Consider the following 18,588-nt stretch of genomic DNA (forward strand, 5'->3'; position numbering starts at 1 on the left):
GACATCCCCCATGTTTCCTTCAGTGATAACCAACTCCCTTCGCTCGCATCAATTTCACCAGCACTCAAAATATAACACACAGGCCAGTGAAACATGCAAAGGCCTATTTCTCAGCGGGGCTTTGTGATGCTAGTCTGGCAAATATCATTTCTCTGCACCTGCAAAGAACTTTTAAGGTGATTCAGCACATCTGAAGTCTTACAATAGGATTTTTGTAACAAAATGTTTTAAAAAAGCTGCACTGTCTACAACATTTTTGATATTTTCTGGCCTTAACAGGATTGTTTAGCCAGCTTAACTTATAGCAATGGTATAGCACTCACTCTTAAAAAATGATAACAACAATCCCATTAAATATATGGCAGAGAGCTAAAACCAGGGCCAAGTGTCAGCCCCTATCCACATAGGACCCGTGGATCACACAATAATAATGTATCAACTTGCAAGAAAAGTGTTCACAGTTAAGCTTATAAAATGTAACATTGCCTCCTCTACATTTATAATGGATTTTCTCAGTGGGTAACAACAGGCCAATTTCCCATCATGATCTGGTACAGGGACACCAGGGTGGCCAATTAATCTCATTTCACTGAGGGCTGGTGCCAACTCTGATAGGCCACCCAGATACACACTTTTGTGCATCCTCCACCACTGAAAAATACTGATACCTAGAATCATGAATTTAATCTGGTCTGCTGGTCTCCCCTCTGCAGAACATAGTGGCTTATTTCTCACCTGCCCCATATTTTCACTAAGAATTCTGAGCTGTTTTCGTTCTGCTACTATAATACACATTTTGTTAGGTTATTGCACTGTTGTTATAGTTACCCCTACAGCATACAACAAAGTACCATGGTAATACCATAACACCATATACAATTGATCCAATTACCAATGCCACTGCAAAGCGAAAAAATACTGCACTGCTATGGACACTGCTGCACCACAGTGCATATTTCATACCATCATGTATTATTATACCACAGCCAGTGACACTGTATGTATTTTATACTAGTCAAGGTACTATCTATATCATGACTATATCATCATATATGAGAACAGAGATACTTAATTCATATTATAAAAAGACATGCACAATATAATTCTGAACATACCTTCTCCATGTGATCACAGGGCCGTTTTATTTAATCCATGTCGGTACAAACAATGCACTAGAGAGGATGGTTAGACAGATCCTTCCTCCAGCAAAGTCTACACTGACCTTGTTACAGACAGCTAGTGCTACTTAAATGCTAGGTAACCATGCTTCAGGGGCACAAAGTTAGTGATGAAACAGGCAGAAACTAATCAGGTAAGCTAATCTATAAATGAGGTGTCAGGTTGCATTGACGTCACACATGACTCAGCCAAACACACCACTTAAACTGTTTGCTACAGAGTTACGTTTATGCAAATTTACATATTTTTGAAAATGGTAATGTGCAAGTTGTAAATGTTGCAGTAAGCCCCATACTTTAATATTCAACATTTTTGTTGTGTGGCAAATTCCTTATTATAAAGCTGTGGAACTGATTAAGATGACTGAAGAGATACTGCTCTTCTACAAGGAACAGTGGCTCCTCGTAAGTACTGTTCCCAAAGGGAAACAGAGCACTTACAGTCAAATATGTGGAACTTTCAGGACTGGCCACTGAAAATTGAGAGTGAAGGGCTCTCCACATAATACAATTTCAACTATACAAGTTTCTTCGCTCGCAATCAATATATTCTCTTCAGTGGAACATCTTCAGGATCTGTCTGTTAGGACTAGCATTGCAGTGGTGAGGATTCTGCAAGGAGGAGATGCTGCTACTAACAGTCAACCTGCTACACTGGGGAGGGACAGAGGGGCAGGCAGATGGGCTAGAAGTTCAGCAGTTACTGATTGTGCATGTGCAGATATCAGACTCAGCGCCACAGGGAATGGGGCTGAAGAGTTTTTGTCTGAATCCATGGCTGACGCCAAACAACAGGGCTCACTGTGTAATACTCCATAACGTTTCAGTGAACACAGTGGAGATCTTAAAGCATTCCCCTGAAGAATCATTTGGATAAACAGGTGAAAGACTACAACAGGAGGTGGGCTTTCAATGAAGTGACAAACTCACTTTACTGCCACAAATCTGACGATTGCAATTGTATGCACTTTACTATGCTTTGGGAGACAAAATAACTTTTTTTAAATGGCATGTAACAATGTGCTGTGTGAGTCTGTGAGCCTCTATTGCATGCATCAGCTTCTGTTTAATGTTTTAATGAACTGCAAGCGTTTTCCCTCCTGTCTACATTTTACCCATGCAGGTTCTAGGGTTGCAGTGTGGAAGAATGCAGCATTTGTCTCCAGTGCACCACATGGTTATCGTTCTAACGCTGTTTAGCTCTGTTCTTTTCACTCATCAGGTTTCCTATTAGAGGACTCGTGGAGGTTGAACACCCTGTCATTCTCTAAATGGAGCCTGGAAGACAGTAAAAGCAATTCAACTAGACCTATAGGAGAGAATGTAAGGAAAAGCACACTCAATATGCACGCCCAATCTACTAGAGGCATAGGTCTGTCATGGGTCTGTGCATTGAGTAAAAGTTGTGCCGCAAGTAATGACTTCTCACCACACCTCTGTAATCTTTTATCCCCTCAACCTTAAGCCAGTCTGAGTGATGCTAAAAGCAAAGTAGGGCATGTCTAGGGATATTACTTGCCAATGTGAGATACAAATATCTAATGAATTATCTATAGCATTTTTGGCAAAGCATTTGTGGGTGCATACGCTTCCATTTGTCTGTGCCAAGCACAGAAATAACCTCTATTCTCAAGACACAACTCAAGCTTGCATTTCTTATAGAACTATATTAGCTGTTGCCACAAGTCTGCTGAGATCTTAGAAAAAGCTTTCTACTGAGACATAGGAATCTCAGCTCTATTCTTGATGTCAATGATCTGATCTTCCCCCTGAAGTTTCCATTATGAACTTACTTTTGTTTTCGCAAAACCAGAGTAAGCAACAAATAAAATAACTGACTAATGTTTGAGTGCAGAGTTTATGTACCGTCATATTAACTGAGCTAAATTAGTTAAATTAGTCAATAAACTAGGTTTACTTCAAGGTTTATTTGCAACCATTAAAAACAATGAGCTGGATGAGTTGGGTGTTTTTTTCAGTTGGATATGGAAACACACAAACACCATTCACAGTCAACATTCATTGGATCCTGTGTAAAAAATATTGTTTAATGTAGGACATCATGCTGTTGGGTTGTTTTTTAATTTAGTGTGAACATGACAGCCTCATCAGTGCACTTGCAAAAGTCTCCATTCTCTCTATATATAAGGCTTATTTTGAGGCACACACTGAGCTGTAGGGGCAAATATCAAATGATATTAAATTAATCAATGTTTGAAGAAATACTTACACTCATATTATACTGTGTCTGCTCTATGCTTCTCAAGTCCACGGCCCTTTGAATGATTTAAATAAGATACAGAGCACAAGTATCTTCTGAATGAGACATCACAGACGACTGGAGCAGTCTGGTGTAAAGCATTTCATGTCAAACAAGAAAAGAGTTGTAAATTATTAATATTAATTATAGAAGCAATGACTGCAATAATAATAATTAAGCAATTTAAAAATGGAATCTAATTTTGGAACAAAGCCTGGCTTGACCTATATACCATGGGTCATTTTCTTTGATGCAAACTTTGGATTAGAGATTAAAGAAGTTACACACAATGGTTGCTGCCTTGGAACAAGTCAAATTTTCGCTAATTACAATTTTTTGCTTCTCTATCTTTTTTCTTCGTATTGGCTTTCATTAATGGTAGAGTTGATGAGAGACAGAAGAAATGTTATGCTTTGTTTGCTGTCTCATATTGAATCATTTATGCATCTGCATGTTTTAGTAATTACTGAGTGTAACTGGGAATTGATTTCTTCAAATGAATCCGAGACACACAAACATACATACTTTTTTTCAGAGGACAAAAGTGTGGGGACATGAATAATTCAGAATTTGCTGATAACTGAGAGTAGACAGGTTAGCTGTTACTTCTGGTTACAAAATGTTATCGTGCCTCCAAATCTGCAGTGTTCATTTACTTTTTCATATTTAATCAGGGCTCTCCAGGAGACAGTATATAAAGCTTCTCCTCCCAACAGGGGAAAAATAGTTTTACCCATTATCCTTAATGGACAGACATCAAGTACAAAGGCATGTAGTTAGTCATGAATCTTTAAAAAACCAGACCTAATGTTCGTTTTCATGAATGTAGTTGAGTAACTCTGTAATCACTTGGGTGTCTTCAGTTTGTTCTCCTCCAGAGGGACAACAGGAGACAATCTGGGTCAGCACACTATGAACTACTGATGCATAGCAGACAAAGAGAATGACCAGGAGATTTTCAATGCCCCACCAAGTCCACTGCATGTCAGCATTTTGGCTTCCAAAAGAAAAACTGTCTGTTTTATTAAAGATTTGCATAGCTCAGACTTTTCAAGAATGCTAATAATCTTTTCAGCCACCTTTCAAACTGACAGAGTATTATTTTTCTTCGTGTTTGATTGTACTTGTTTATCTTATGGAAACACAAGTTAAGCAATAAAAGTGCAACCTAACCACTAAATCAAATCAGTTCAAAGCCAGTGGTTCACACCCTGAGCAGATAATACTGACAGATAGACAAACAGACAGACAGACAGACAGACAGACAGACAGATAGATAGATAGATAGATAGATAGATAGCTAGATAGACAGACAGACAGACAGACAGACAGACAGACAGACAGATAGACAGATAGATAGATAACTCTTCTCCACCTTATTGTGGCTCTACAAAACCATATGTGTCATCACACCAAGTCACACAACCAACACAAGTTTGCACATGACTCCATGATAAGAAGCATAAGAAGAAATATAGCAGCCTGAGCCGAGTTAAAAATAATTCTGAAGGAGCTGCAACGATGAGTCACTTAATCAATTAGTCGCCAGATAGAAAATTAATCAGCAACTATTTTGATAATAATGAACTGAATATCTTTTCTTTGACCTGGTGAAACAAGCAATTTGGAAACGACACCTTGGGCTTTAGGAAACAGTGATGGTTATTTTTTCACAGTTTTCTGATATTTTAGAGACAAAATGAGAAAATAATCAGCCGATCATATGATGGTTATAGCAATTATTATCAAAATATCACCTACACTACATATTTACATTTCAAACTGCCTTCACTAATGCGTGTATAATAATACAAATTTATGAGGATACAAAATAAGTGTACACTAGGCACTAACAATATAAACATAAGAATCCATTTTTTTTTTTTTGGGGGGGGGCAATAATACATCTATTTAACATTTATAAGCTCAATGGGCCTCTGGTCAGTTGAAAAAAAGTTCAGCATAAATTCTGCTGCGTTGAAAGTACGGCATATAAATAGGATATGCATGCAAATATAAGCAAGGAAAAGGCAGCAGGGGGTTGTCACTCATGCACTGATACTGCCTGGGGACCCAGAGCAAAGTTACAAGGACAGCACCCGCCCTCCACCCTGCAGCACGCAGGACGAAGCCACAGAAGGCTGCTCAGCTGTGTGGGATCACTCTAACAAGCTGCTACCTCAGTCTGGCCCAGCTGAAGCTTCTTACACTGTTTACTAGGCGCCTATAAAAGCAGCCTCAGTGAGCTGTTGTTGCTGGGTTTTGGGTTGGAATAAATTCTGTCTGTGTTCGCCATGCCAGCAACTCCTCTGTGAATCTGTAGCAGTCTGGAAGAAGAGTTTTCTTTAACATAAAACTGGTATTGAAGCCATTCAACTTTTTATTTACCTAAGAAATATAGCCTATGAGTGATGCAAAAGTAAAAAGTACCAGAATCACAACTGAAGTGATGTTATCATAACTGGGCTGGGTGATATGGCTGAAATCTCTATCTCTACTATAGAAAAGCATGTTTTCCACCATCAATAAGTGTCACAATATGGCAGAATTATGCAAGATGTATATCAAATGCAATGCAATGAACTGCATTCCACCATTAAGCATCACGAGGCAAATCTCATTACACATAATTGTTAATTTTATAATGTGTTTTTGTGTCTAATGCGTTATAATGTCTTCTATGCACATGTGTAAGGAGCTGTGATTTATTTTGTGTTAATTACATCTAGCATCTAGTCTCATCCGCACAATACTGATTGAATTCATTTGACTGATCTGTCTGTTACAGTATTACAAGCTGTGTCCCATCTCCTCTTTTTGAGTCCGTGTTTCAAAGGCAGAATACGACATAACAGATACACCAGGCTGTCTCATTCCAAAGATTTCTCAAAACAGAGCTAAAAAATGTTTGGAGGACACAACATCCATCGCAAGCTACTCTGCAGATAATTTTGTTGAACTATTCCCCTTGTATGATCTACTGAAAGTGAGTCTAAGGAGGGAGAAGCCATGAAGCTGTGGGGAACTGAGACTCTCCTGTTAAAAAAAAAAAAGGGGGCCGTCAGTTTAAGGTCAGTTTAAAAGTAATTTGCAATATTTGTTTACAAAAGTCAGTCCAGGTTATTTGTGGTTCATTCCAAGCGAGATTTTGACAAGGGTGGTGTTTGCTGACCCATTTCTTTCCTTTTCTTTTCTCTAACATTTACACGTTCGGAGATCTGTAGAGAAGTCCACATCTTTTTACTGTAAAAGTCAGCTGTCGCAAAGTATTTGTGTGCTCATTTGGTGGTTTGTTTAAAACACAGATTGAATCCTAAACATTTTAGAAAGTGCGTCTTTTAAGGCTGAAGAGGAAGATGATGAGTTAGATAATGCAAAATTGCAATCAAATGTAATGGGAGATGACAAAAATGTGTGGCATTGTTAGATAACAGCATCCACCAAATGATATGTTATGTGAAGGATATTCTGTCACTATTATTTTAGTCTGGGTTTAAGTTTTTGTACTTAATAACATTTGTCTATTGTCTTTTCACCCTCATAACTTAGTGGACATTATTTGCATTGTCCTCCTTTGATGGTGGACAGAGCAAGGCTTGCTCTTTCCCCTTGCTCCCAGTCTTTATGCTAACAAATGCAGCTTCATATTTCATACACACATTATAGTGTTATCAATCTTCTCACCTAACTATCACCAGGAGAGCTAATAAGCATATTTATACACATATTTCATGGTCACACGCTCAGGGGGAGATCGTTTTCCAACACATGTAAATGCCAGCTTTTAATTTGGAGCCCTGATGATACACTTTCCCTCCAAACAGCTCACGCATGACACACAAAGGTGATGCTTTTTCTCTTCGCACTCTCACCTCGCCCGTTGTCTTCTTGTATACCGTGATTCACTTAGTAAAGGCTACCCGTCTTTCCCCTGACATGTAGGAAAGCACGATTGTTTGGCAGAAGTCGTAATTGGAACATACTGATGTTGTTTCATGCTTCCTGTGGGCATCCCTGTTGTAGTTCCAGGCTCTCAGTGAATGCAGTGAGACTCCATATTTTCCACAGTGCATGACAGTGTCCTAACTTCAAATGTGTCATGTTGCAAACAACACCCTCTTTTCTTCTCTTCTGCTTTATGAATCTTACATTTGATTCCTTCTTCTTCTTCTTCAGTCCTCAGTCTTTTTTTGGAGGCATCTTCATTGGAATAACTCAATCTTTTATGATGGGCATGCACTCATCTACACTGGCTGAAGTGAGACTTGAAACTTTACTCATAGATGACATTCAGTATTTATTTTTTTGCAGAGAGGTGGGTAGGGTGAAGGAGCTGGCTTACTGGTTTCTGTATTACTATGTGAGTAAGGAATTCACAGGACTAAGAGTCAACATGTTGACTTTTTCTTTATTCTCCAATTATTCTGGAAATAAGGTGGTTGGGGAATATTGACATCACCAGGGCAAGAAAGAATTGGAACAGCTGATACACTGTGTGGTGTGAAGACACACAACAGATGTTATTATAATGTTGAAGGAAAAGAAAAAAGGTGCTCCCCTGGGGGGATCTTGCCTCATGACCAATGGCATGGGTTTCTCCTCAGTTTCCATTCAATTATTCTTCACACATGAATGATGCGGTCTAATAGTTTTCAGATATTGAGAATTTTAAGGCTTGATATTGAACCTTAGAATTGTTGAGTATTGAAAGTTGGCAGACACTCCTGATCTACGTTTCATTTTAGAGAGGTATTTTATTGCCTGAAAGCTCTTGTATAGCTGCTTGTGTTAAAACAACATTTACGGGAAAGGTCAGACATTTTGTTTTCTTGCAGGGATTTAGAGAAGACTCTCAGGTCTGTACAATAAATATGAAGCCAGCTAAGTTAATATAAAGAAGGGGAAATTGACTATTTATTGGTCAGGACCTGGAGTCTCCACTGGTTGCCAGACAACTAGTCAGGACCAACCAATACTCTGGCACATAATCCCCTGTAAAAATCAATTTGTCATTATCACACTTCAACACAATGTGTCAGTTAGTGAGCATCAGAGGTGCTCCTAGGTGAACTCCTCTGGACAGGGCCAGGCTTACTTTGCCTTTAATAATACTGCACTAAGACCTTAGCCTATCTTATTAAATTAAAAGTATTTTGTAGAAAAACATGTTATTCCTCAAATGAAGGTATTGAGAAATATATCATTTTGGCATTGGTCACTAATTATCATCATAGTGTCATAGTGGCACAGTTATAATATAAATCTTACCCAGCTATAAAGATTTGCATTTAATTGTGATTTTCTCTGCACATGATTTTCACAGATGTTTTGCATTTGTGGCTTTTTGCTTCAGCTGCAAGCTTAAGCGATATAATCACCGCCCTCATCAACATCTGCATCAGCAGAATCGTGACCCCCCGCCATCAGGCATATACATAGTCTTCGTCATCAAAACAGCCATCATTATCATCATCATCGTCATCCTCATCATCCACTTGATCTTTCTTCTTGACCATTAACTCGTATCTCTCCATCTACTGTTATCCCGATGATTTATATGTTGTATAATTTACAGAGTGATGTATAACCCTTCCAACATCTGTAGTGCTGAAAATGAGATGTTTGTACCTGCGCTCTCTTCACACTGTGCTGAACACTGTTTTTATCAGTGACATGAAAGAAGCTGTTTGAAAATATGGATTTTAATTGTAAATTTTTCAACAATCACACATAGCACTCGCTTTTTATTTATTTTATTTAGTTTATAACATTAGTTGAAATGGTCTTGCTGGTGGTGTGTGTGCCTATTATTTTTACTTCATAAACTGCCAATTTGTCTTGCTGGAAGAGCTCTTACAGACACAGACACACAAAGAAAAACTGTGTTCTCACTGCACCCGTACATTTAAGTGTGATAAATAAGAGCAGATATGGAGCTCCAGCTTGAACTACACTCGAGCTGAACCCGAACAACCAATTTAAAGTGTCTGTCTACTGGTTGGAAAAGTATACTGGCCATATAGTGAGTGCATGTCAACAGAACAGGAGTTTCCATTTTCTCAGTGGCACAGGGCGCTGTAACAGCTGACATTTTCACAAACCAGCAAGCCAGGTAATTAGGTGGCTAACTACGTAATACTAGCTACAAGCATAAACATAGTACTGTGCACAGTACACTCATTAAGTAAATGTAAATGTACTGTAGGCGTAAGAAAGGATAAAATGCATGCACATCTGCTTGCTATATAGCTATAAGTGTAATACCATTTGAAATGCTTTCCTCAGAGATGCAATTTGGTTGTGTTCCCACAGCAAAAAAGGAAGAAAAAAAAAATAAAAAATTTAAATGAGAAGACAGCAGGCATCATCCAGCTCATATGTTTGCACGCTGCAAAATGAACCTGCTGTAATTACCATCTCCATCCAATCCAGCACTATCAGACCACCACCCTTATCACACTCAGGGGTGGAGGCTGGGTCGTGGCTATCAGGGTGTCAGCTAATACACAAAGTCTACCAAACACCATTAGACAGAATTTAGCAGTGGCATATCTTCTCTCAACATTAGATTTATTCTCCCATACTTCAGTGCTTGGGGAAAAAAAGATTACATACAGAACATGATCGTCACTGAACAGAGCTAAATGTCTTAGCTATATTTTTTTGAAAACACTGAATGAAAAGACTCTGCTTGCCACCCACTCTACCCTGTTTCAGCACATAATGACATGAGTGATGTGTGTGGACAAGCAGAGGATGGTGTGGAGCGCCATTTAGTCAGAGGCTGTCAATCTCACACAGGTAAGCCAAAGTAGGAATGAGTGGGAAAATCCTTTAGCCTCATGAATGCATTTGATATTCTAATGATACAGTCACATCTTGCTGTGCTGACATTGTACAAAAACACCTCCTGTCTAAGTGGGTGCTCAGACCAAAATCAGCCCCACGTTACAGCAATGTTGCCAGACTGATCTCATTCAAATGAATGAGAGGGCTATATTTTTCTCATGCAGAGTATAGTCTGTCTGAATGCAACCTAATGTTCATGGTTGGTCCTCTTTGTGAAAGCTGTGTCTTAATGAAAAAAGTCCACTGGTCACTTATACATTTCCTCCCTTATTGTATTATTGAAAGCATACAGCTTCTCTAGCAACCACATGGGGGCCATCATGCTCATCCCACACCAGCTAATAAAACTCATTATTGATTAATCTGCCAATTATGTTTCAGTTAATCCATTAATTGTTTGGTCTATAAAAGGAAAAAAAAAAAAAGAAAAATCCCATCACTATCATCAAATATCTTGTTATTTTCTGACCAACAATCCAAAAATCCATGAGCATGCATGAGCAAATTTCTGCAAACCTGCAACTATCTAGTTGTAGGCGTCTACCATGTTTGAAAAATTACATAAATTATTATTTATTTTTTCAGATGATCAAAATAGTTGTCAATTAATTTTCTTTCAGTCGGATTACCAACTCTAATTTCTATAAAGCCAAAAAGTACAGCACAGTGAATTTCTATCAATGATTATAAAAAAAATAATTATAGCCTATTCTTCTTTATAGATGGTTTTTAAGAGTTACAAGTAAGCAAACAACCACAACTATCAGAAAATGATATTGACAGCATTTATTAACCGGTGTGCTGTAGCTCACTGTTGGGAGATCCCTGGAATTTCTAAAAGAATAACTCAGGCAACTAGACACACACACACACACACACACACACACACACACACACACACACACACACACACACTCACTCTAGGAGCTGTATGGTTAAGATGCTTTTTTTTTCTTAAACCCAAACTGTCAAAACATACACTGATCCCAAAGCAATGAAGAGAAAATACACTGTCAGGGACTTAACATTTACAGTACAGATATCGAAGATCAATGAAGTCCTTCTGTTACTGTGAAACTTTATAAATTTGCACATCTTTCAGAGTACCTCTTCAAGACTCTAGATATGCAAATACCCCAGAACATAACATAACCATCATGAAAGCGAACCCAAGTGATTTTTACTATAAATGACAGTTCTTTCCCTCTCAACTCTCAAGGAAGACTTAAATTGCCGCTGAGATTTCGTCCTTCACTATGTATCAATGAGATTTCGCCCATCACTATGTATCAATGAGCGCTCTATAAATTAGCTCCTCATAAAGACAAAGAAAAAATGTAAGACAACTAGTCCCTCCTGTGCTTCAGTGACAGTACCAGGAGCCATCATTCAGCACTGCACCTCCTCATACAGCTCGCCCATTTATACAGTATCTTACTAATGATGGAAATGTTTGCCCTTGAAATCTCAGTTAATAAGCAGTTATGCTATGACATCCATGATTAGATCATCCAGTGCTGTCACATTTCATCCTGAGGAGGATGCCACCAGACAAAAACGGAGAGTGGGAGAAAGCTAGCGAGCAAGCATCCTACTCTCTGATTCTTTTCTTTTCACACACGCACAGAGACACACACAAGCACAAACACACGCACACGTCGGCTCTTCAGCAGCTATGCAACAGAACAGCCTGGGTTAATCTTGGGTAACAGCTTCTTGGCCAGGATCAGACAGCTCCACTAAGACCCAATGAATGCTGACATTGATACGGCATGGAGCCTCCTCACACAGGTAGGACACACGAGACAAACGCCTTTATAGATGAAGCCGCCTCGGGCAAGGATAAGATTGATTTTGCAATGCAGCATTAGATGAGATTTCCTATGCACACTATAACGAATTAGCATGAGTCTGTTCCCCATGAGAGACGCTTGCAGACACAGAGTGAATTGAAATAAATGACTGTCCCAATGTTTACCACACCATCCCCCATGCTGCAGTCAGTTGGCCATCTAAGTGTGACAGGGCCCAGTTCAGGCACAGCAGAGATCAGCGTGATGGATGGACGGCCAGGCAGCTGCTAAAAATCTCTTGATTCACGCCCAGCCTGATATGCCACTCACTGATCAATTGCATCCACGTAAATCTGCCATCCGCCGTAATGTGACGTGATACGGACGGGGAAAAAAGAAAGCTCCCAGGACTCTGCTCTTTTAACCTCAACTCTTATAATGCAATCTACAATGGTTGACCAGGTGTTTGTTTTTTTTTGTTTTTTTTGTTCTTTTTCCCTGCACACAAGCTACCTTTCATCAAGCACTCTCACATGCCTCCCATGTGAGAGTCCTGCGAATATTTCTTCAAAAGAGATGAATGCCTGTGCCATTGAGAGTAACGTCTGGAATGAAAGAGAAAGATTCATTGAGCGATCTGCAACTAAGATAGTGTAAGACTTCAGCAGCCTCGTCAGAAGTCTCTGGTAACAGATCTGATGCAAGTTCAATCAAAACGTTTCAACTGGCCAAACTGTAGTCGGGACTTTGTTTTTTTTTTTAATTTCAACGTTACGTTATGTTCAACGTTTCAATGTTCAGGGCTGATGAAGTGATGTAGATAAAGGGTATTATAACGCTGACAGTCTGCCAAGGTTGAATGTTTGACCTTCCTCATGTCATGGGTGTTTTAGCAGAAGAAACTGGCATTAAAGGTGACACCGATGTACTGTAAGGGAAGCTCATTGTAGTGCTATCATGAATAATGCAATATTGATCCTGTCTGTCGTTGCTGACATTTATTACAGAAGTATTATTTGCATTTTCGGGGATGGTAAAAACCAATATGAAACTTGACAAACCTAAATATCACAGTATTCTTGATCAAACACTTTCATATTGTGGTAAAGTATATCAAAATACAGTAATGTGATGATATAAACTCGCCAGTATGGGCAACTTCATTGTTATCTAGCTTTTGGGCTGAGGAAAAGATACATACAGTTTATCATGTATAACAACCACAATGCCACACAGTGTCTATAGGTAACCCAGCTGTACTTGTATTGAAGTGAAAAGCAGATTCAAAATGATACAGAAACTAGAGCACACAGAGTAGTTGTTATTCTTTACCACCTCTAGATTCTCCATATCAGTGCTGTGTAGTAGATTTGAGCCTTGTTGCGTTGCTGTCTTCTAAGCACTGTAACTGCATAATGTATATCCTGACAGGGTGATATTGTGTTTTATATCTCTAAGGGCACTGATTATGCTGCCTGGGCACATTTCGGTTAACAGTGCAGTTTCTGCTTCCTTTTCTCATGCTGTCACACAGTAACAACGATAGATGAGCTGAAATACTTACATTTGCAATGTAATGCAACACTTCTGAATGTGGAAAAGGCACCTGAATGGAACAGAAAGTCAAACCTGTTTCCTGTAGCTACTGGGTCATGTATCTTAAGTTTAATAGTGAATGCTTATTATAAATATCACCTCCAGGGGCTTTTATCTGCACTCTAAGAGCTCATTATTCGGTATGCTATTTTGGTTGAATTAACACAACTGTGCAATTCTTCGTGTTTCTTACTGGTCTGCATTAGCCTCTTAATCAAGACCAGAGGCTGATTGGAGACCGTGGTGTCAACCATAGGAGGCCCCCAGTGACTAAAGCGGTGTTGGCCCTACAGGGTGTTTCTGCTGTACCCAAATGTGCTTTTATCATTAGTAACATTGGCAGCTGGTGCTTTCCACGGTTTCATATGTGAGCCAGGTCTTGACTTCATAACTGATCATTTCAAAGGTTTGTGTTTTCCTCAGTCTACTTCCTGAGTTGTCCTTGCCCTGAAATAACATACAGGATATTTCAAATTGAGTGATACTGTACTGTTCCTAAATAATGCATAGGAGCTCACAGCACGAGTGGAATACAAAAGAAACCTCATCCATTCTTCAAAATGGCTGCATTGTCTTAAGCCAAAATTTGATCTGGTAGATTTTTGTCATGCACATATTTAATGAATCACAGCTGAGCTTTTAAAAAAAAACATTTTTGTCACCGCCTCTCCCAGTAAGACAGGGTCCAGTGCACCAACCTTTTGCTGGATCCTGAGTAGCATTCTATTTACACAAAATTATAGACTATCTGCCATTCCAATTTTACCTACTGTACCACCTGTGGTGAAAATAACTGTCAATTTCACTGACTATTATTTCACAGATATATAACAATAACAATCAAGCTTCCCAAATCAGTTTCCACTGTACACATATGTATATATGTATAGATTTTCTAATCTCTACTTTATTACTGCACTAACACCTTGTAGTTGCTCTTAAAAACAAGTGGCACAATGACCCAAATTCGAACTTAACCAACAGCGCACTGCTGCTGTGACGACTCTGACTATAATGCTCCCAGCTATAGGCTATGCTTTTGTATTGTGTGCAGGATTTCATTTATTTAAGTATTTTGTCTACTTTCGTCTTGAGCAAAGTTCATCAGAGATAACTCACGAATAATTAAATATCCCAAACTCGCCAAAGGTGTAGAGAGACAAAGATCTCAACAGTGACCTTTTTTTTTTTTTTGTCTTCACCATCCAGGGACATAATCCCTGTTTGGCTGTGCAGCTGGCATGCAACTGAGTCACGCGTCAGCCCTGATTAGAAGCAGCAGTGGTCCGCGGGCCCCATTCCTCTGCCAGAGCCAGGAGTGGAAAAGGCCAGGGCCACCACTTTCAGTCTGTGGATATGACCTTGATGGGGTATGATAGAGAGGAAGCGACACGATTCGCAATGCCACACAATATCTGTAACCTTCCACTTCCTCAGTACGCACGCTGAAGCCATTGAGCTGTGACACACATAGGCTACACGCACACACCATGTCAACTCTGCCCTGTCGTTGTTTCAGGCAGTCTCCTCCTTCATGTCATCCAGTCATCCATCTCTCTTCGCATATTGGCTGGTTCTTTGTGTGAGATAGCTTTACTCCAAACATTAGCTCCTTTTCATACTCATCAGCTGCCATGCTGATGTAACAGTCGTATAAGTGCAGCTTTAAGAGACAATGGCATAAAGAAGTTCAAATATTGAGTAGCATTATGTACCATGCAGCTTAATTCTATTAAGGGCCATAATATTATTTTCAGTTTTATCACGAGTTGTATTAGGTTAGCTGTTGTAGCAGCACTGACACCATTTTCTTTTTTTAAATTGCTAACGCCACCCAAACCCTTAAATCTCATTGGAAGTGGCGACAGAGACAGATGTCTTATGAGTCAGATCATAGCAACACAAGAGTGGTAAAGATGGCACTGAAGGCACCAAAAATACTGAGTGGTGAGTAAAATCTTGGCAACAGCATATCCTTTTTCAAAATAGAGCTGATAAGAGGAAAAAATAAACATGAAAATTGTACTGAGCTGCAAATATAAATGGAGCATGGCCAAGAGAAAATAAAATGCAGTATAACAAATAGAAAGCAAAAAATCCCGTGACTGTGACACACCCTGTTGTTGTATTACTGTCTAAAAATATCACCATAACAACAACACTATATGCACAAAAACTCATACTCAGCATTGCATTAGTTCATTGTTCATGTTTGGAACACTGCAAGCCAAGACTTCCACGTTGTCAGTGTGGCTCTCATTTAGGAAACCAAGTGGCTTACTAAAGAAAGCAATAGCATTTAAATGAGTCTGTCAGCTCAACCAGTAGGGATTTAAGAGTGGAGCCAAACAGCAAGTGTTAATGAGAGAACTTGCAACGGATCTGAGACTCAACACTTGTGTGCTGTCCACAACTGAGGTGCTGAAAGATAGCGTGCAACAGCCAAACAGAGGTGATCAACCAATTCAACTGAACTGGAAATCTGAGCCAGTAGTGCTGTTCTGTGAATACGTAGATTTCAGTTTCTCTACTCAGAAAACTCAGCAACAAATGGTGTTGTCTTACTGTTGGGAGTCGAATTTGCAAAGCAAATAGGCTTGCAGCAGCATATATGTAAGCTGTGCTCTGAATCTTGGGCACCTCACCTCTTCTTTTTTGTGATAAATTAATAAAATCATTGTGGCTCTGGGCTCCTAGACCTTGCCATTTCACGTAATAACTCTGAAGTCAGTCATAAAATAAAACATACACATTGTGGAATGAAATTATGATACTGAAATTCCACACTACACAAATTCATGCAATCCAAAGAACAATAGACAATGATTAAGTAAACTGCCTCTCAGTGTTCACTCACATTCAGCCACTTAGCCTGTAATATGCAGTGCTGTAAATTAGTGTGGAGGATTACCTTAAATTTTTATTTATTTATTTTTTCTGACATTTTGTATTTTTAAGCCCAACGCTCTGCTAATTTGAACCACACCACCTCCTCAGTGGTCAACCGTACTGACCTGGTGCCATATCATCTGCTGTACGGAGGCAGCAGTAGCCTCCTGTGGGGGCGTGGGGACTTGAGCTGCAGGTTTTAAGAAAAATTATCTCATCACACAGGTACGAAACCTTTTCTTTCCAGCTCACAACTTTCCACTGTTAATGTTTAGAGCTGACAGGGAAGCGGCCTTTGTTGCAGATGATGTGGCAGATTCTTGACTCAACTCCTGTTTTCCTCCCTGTCTGTCTCTCTCCTTCCTTCTAACCGGCCAGTCCTTTGGCACAGAACATGAAATCCCTCTCAATAATAAATATGCTACCTCGAGCATCTCAGAGACAAGGGCCCTGAATGCTGCATGACTCAAACACCACCTTAACTTCACTTTTATATATCTATAAATACATACATATAGGTGTGTGTGTGTGTGTGTGTGTGTGTGTGTGCGTGTGTATGTATACATATACACACACACACACACACACACACACACACACAATACATATATATATATATATATATATATATATATATATATACACACACACACACAGTATATATACATAACCAACCCAGCACGGCATGTGGCATCTGGTGACATCAAACAATACTAACAATAGGTTATGTAGCTCGTTTCCATATTTCCGCCGGGGCTGCAGCCTTTATTCAAAGGAAAAGCCACCACTGCTGTAGCCCAACCACAGGGCATGTCTTCCGGCACGCAATTAAGCGACCTCATCCGCAACCGTGTTGAATTTGGAAAGCATACCTCTCCTCCACCCACCTCAACTGACTGTAAATACCGGTAACAAAGAAGGTGGGTTTGAAATCTGATCATCTCTGGCTACATTAAGTGACATCTCCAAAACACACCTCAAGAGAAGTGTCAATAATTGGTGAGCAGCAGCTCAACATCCCCGAATGGGAAAACAAACAATTCCGGACCACTGACATTGAAAAACACACATACACACAGATCCAACACGGCTTATCTTGCTTGGTGCTGCAGCACGCTGTAAAGCTAATTACCGCCTTCCATAAGGTCGTTTCTGTGTAGGAGGTGTGCGGTGTCATTTACCTGTGCATCATCCAGCGATCCGACACATGGACACGGCGAGGGGTTTGATTATTCCAGCCAGGCAAACACAAGCGGAAAAGAGAGAGAGAGAGAGAGAGAGAAAATCCTAAAAAAAAAAAAAAAAAACCAAAACAAAAAAACCGAGCAGAGATGAATGCGGTAGATGATTGCGCGACCTTTGCCTTCAGAAAGAATAGTCTTCGTATCTTTAGATGTTGCTGTGTCGATGGAGGCAGGCTGACAGGGAAGCCCACAGCCCCTCCGTACAGACAAAGATGCTCTCTCTCCCCCGCCGCACAGAAAGCAGCAGCAGCAGCGGCGGCAGCGGCAGCGGCGGCGGCAGCAGCAGCAGCAGAGCCGTCATTCCCCCGACACTTGATGGTAATAGTTTGGTAGGTAGCTTATATGGGTTGAGGGCGCGGTCAGCTGCTGTTGACCAATCCTGCTCCCCATCAAACTTACAGCAGCGTTGCCATGGAGGATTAATCGGAGCTTAACCACTAACCTGTGATAGGCCAGTCAAGCAGGTACAGTTTTAATTTCCATCCTATGTATCATATTAGGAGACAACATCTCCACATGAGCAGCAGCTCATTTCACAGCAGCAGAAGGTTGAGTGAGCTTCAAGCCCCCATCCCCACCTCTCTTCATGCTGCTGAAGTGTCCTTGAGCAAGGCACAAGGCAAGGTTCACCAGCTGCTGGGATGTTGTTAAAAACCTTGACCAAATCCAGCTATTATTCTTCAGTGACTCATAAAAATATATTCCTCTGCTTCCACTGAACAGTGGGATTTTAACTGAACTCATACAGGTTGAAATTCAAATTTTAACCTGCTCAGTTT

At 39.9% G+C, this 18,588-nt stretch overlaps 1 protein-coding gene across 3 annotated transcripts in view; it reads right to left on the reverse strand.

Annotated features, from left to right (window-relative positions):
• Positions 1–18,252, reverse strand: part of LOC139607665 (neurexin-2-like) — a 108,421-nt gene extending 90,169 nt beyond the window's left edge. For all 3 annotated transcript variants that reach the window (XM_071460742.1, XM_071460743.1, XM_071460741.1), the window contains exon 1: positions 17,747–18,252. The gene's annotated coding sequence lies outside the window, so the exon portion shown is untranslated. The remainder of the gene's footprint in view (positions 1–17,746) is intronic.
• Positions 18,253–18,588: the final 336 nt, after the last annotated feature.

This window comes from Trachinotus anak, unplaced genomic scaffold (genome assembly GCF_046630095.1).
Source record: "Trachinotus anak isolate AG129_WGS33_773 ecotype Australia unplaced genomic scaffold, CSIRO_AGI_Tana_v1 ptg000024l, whole genome shotgun sequence".
In the NCBI taxonomy this organism is placed as follows: Eukaryota; Metazoa; Chordata; class Actinopteri; order Carangiformes; family Carangidae; genus Trachinotus; species Trachinotus anak.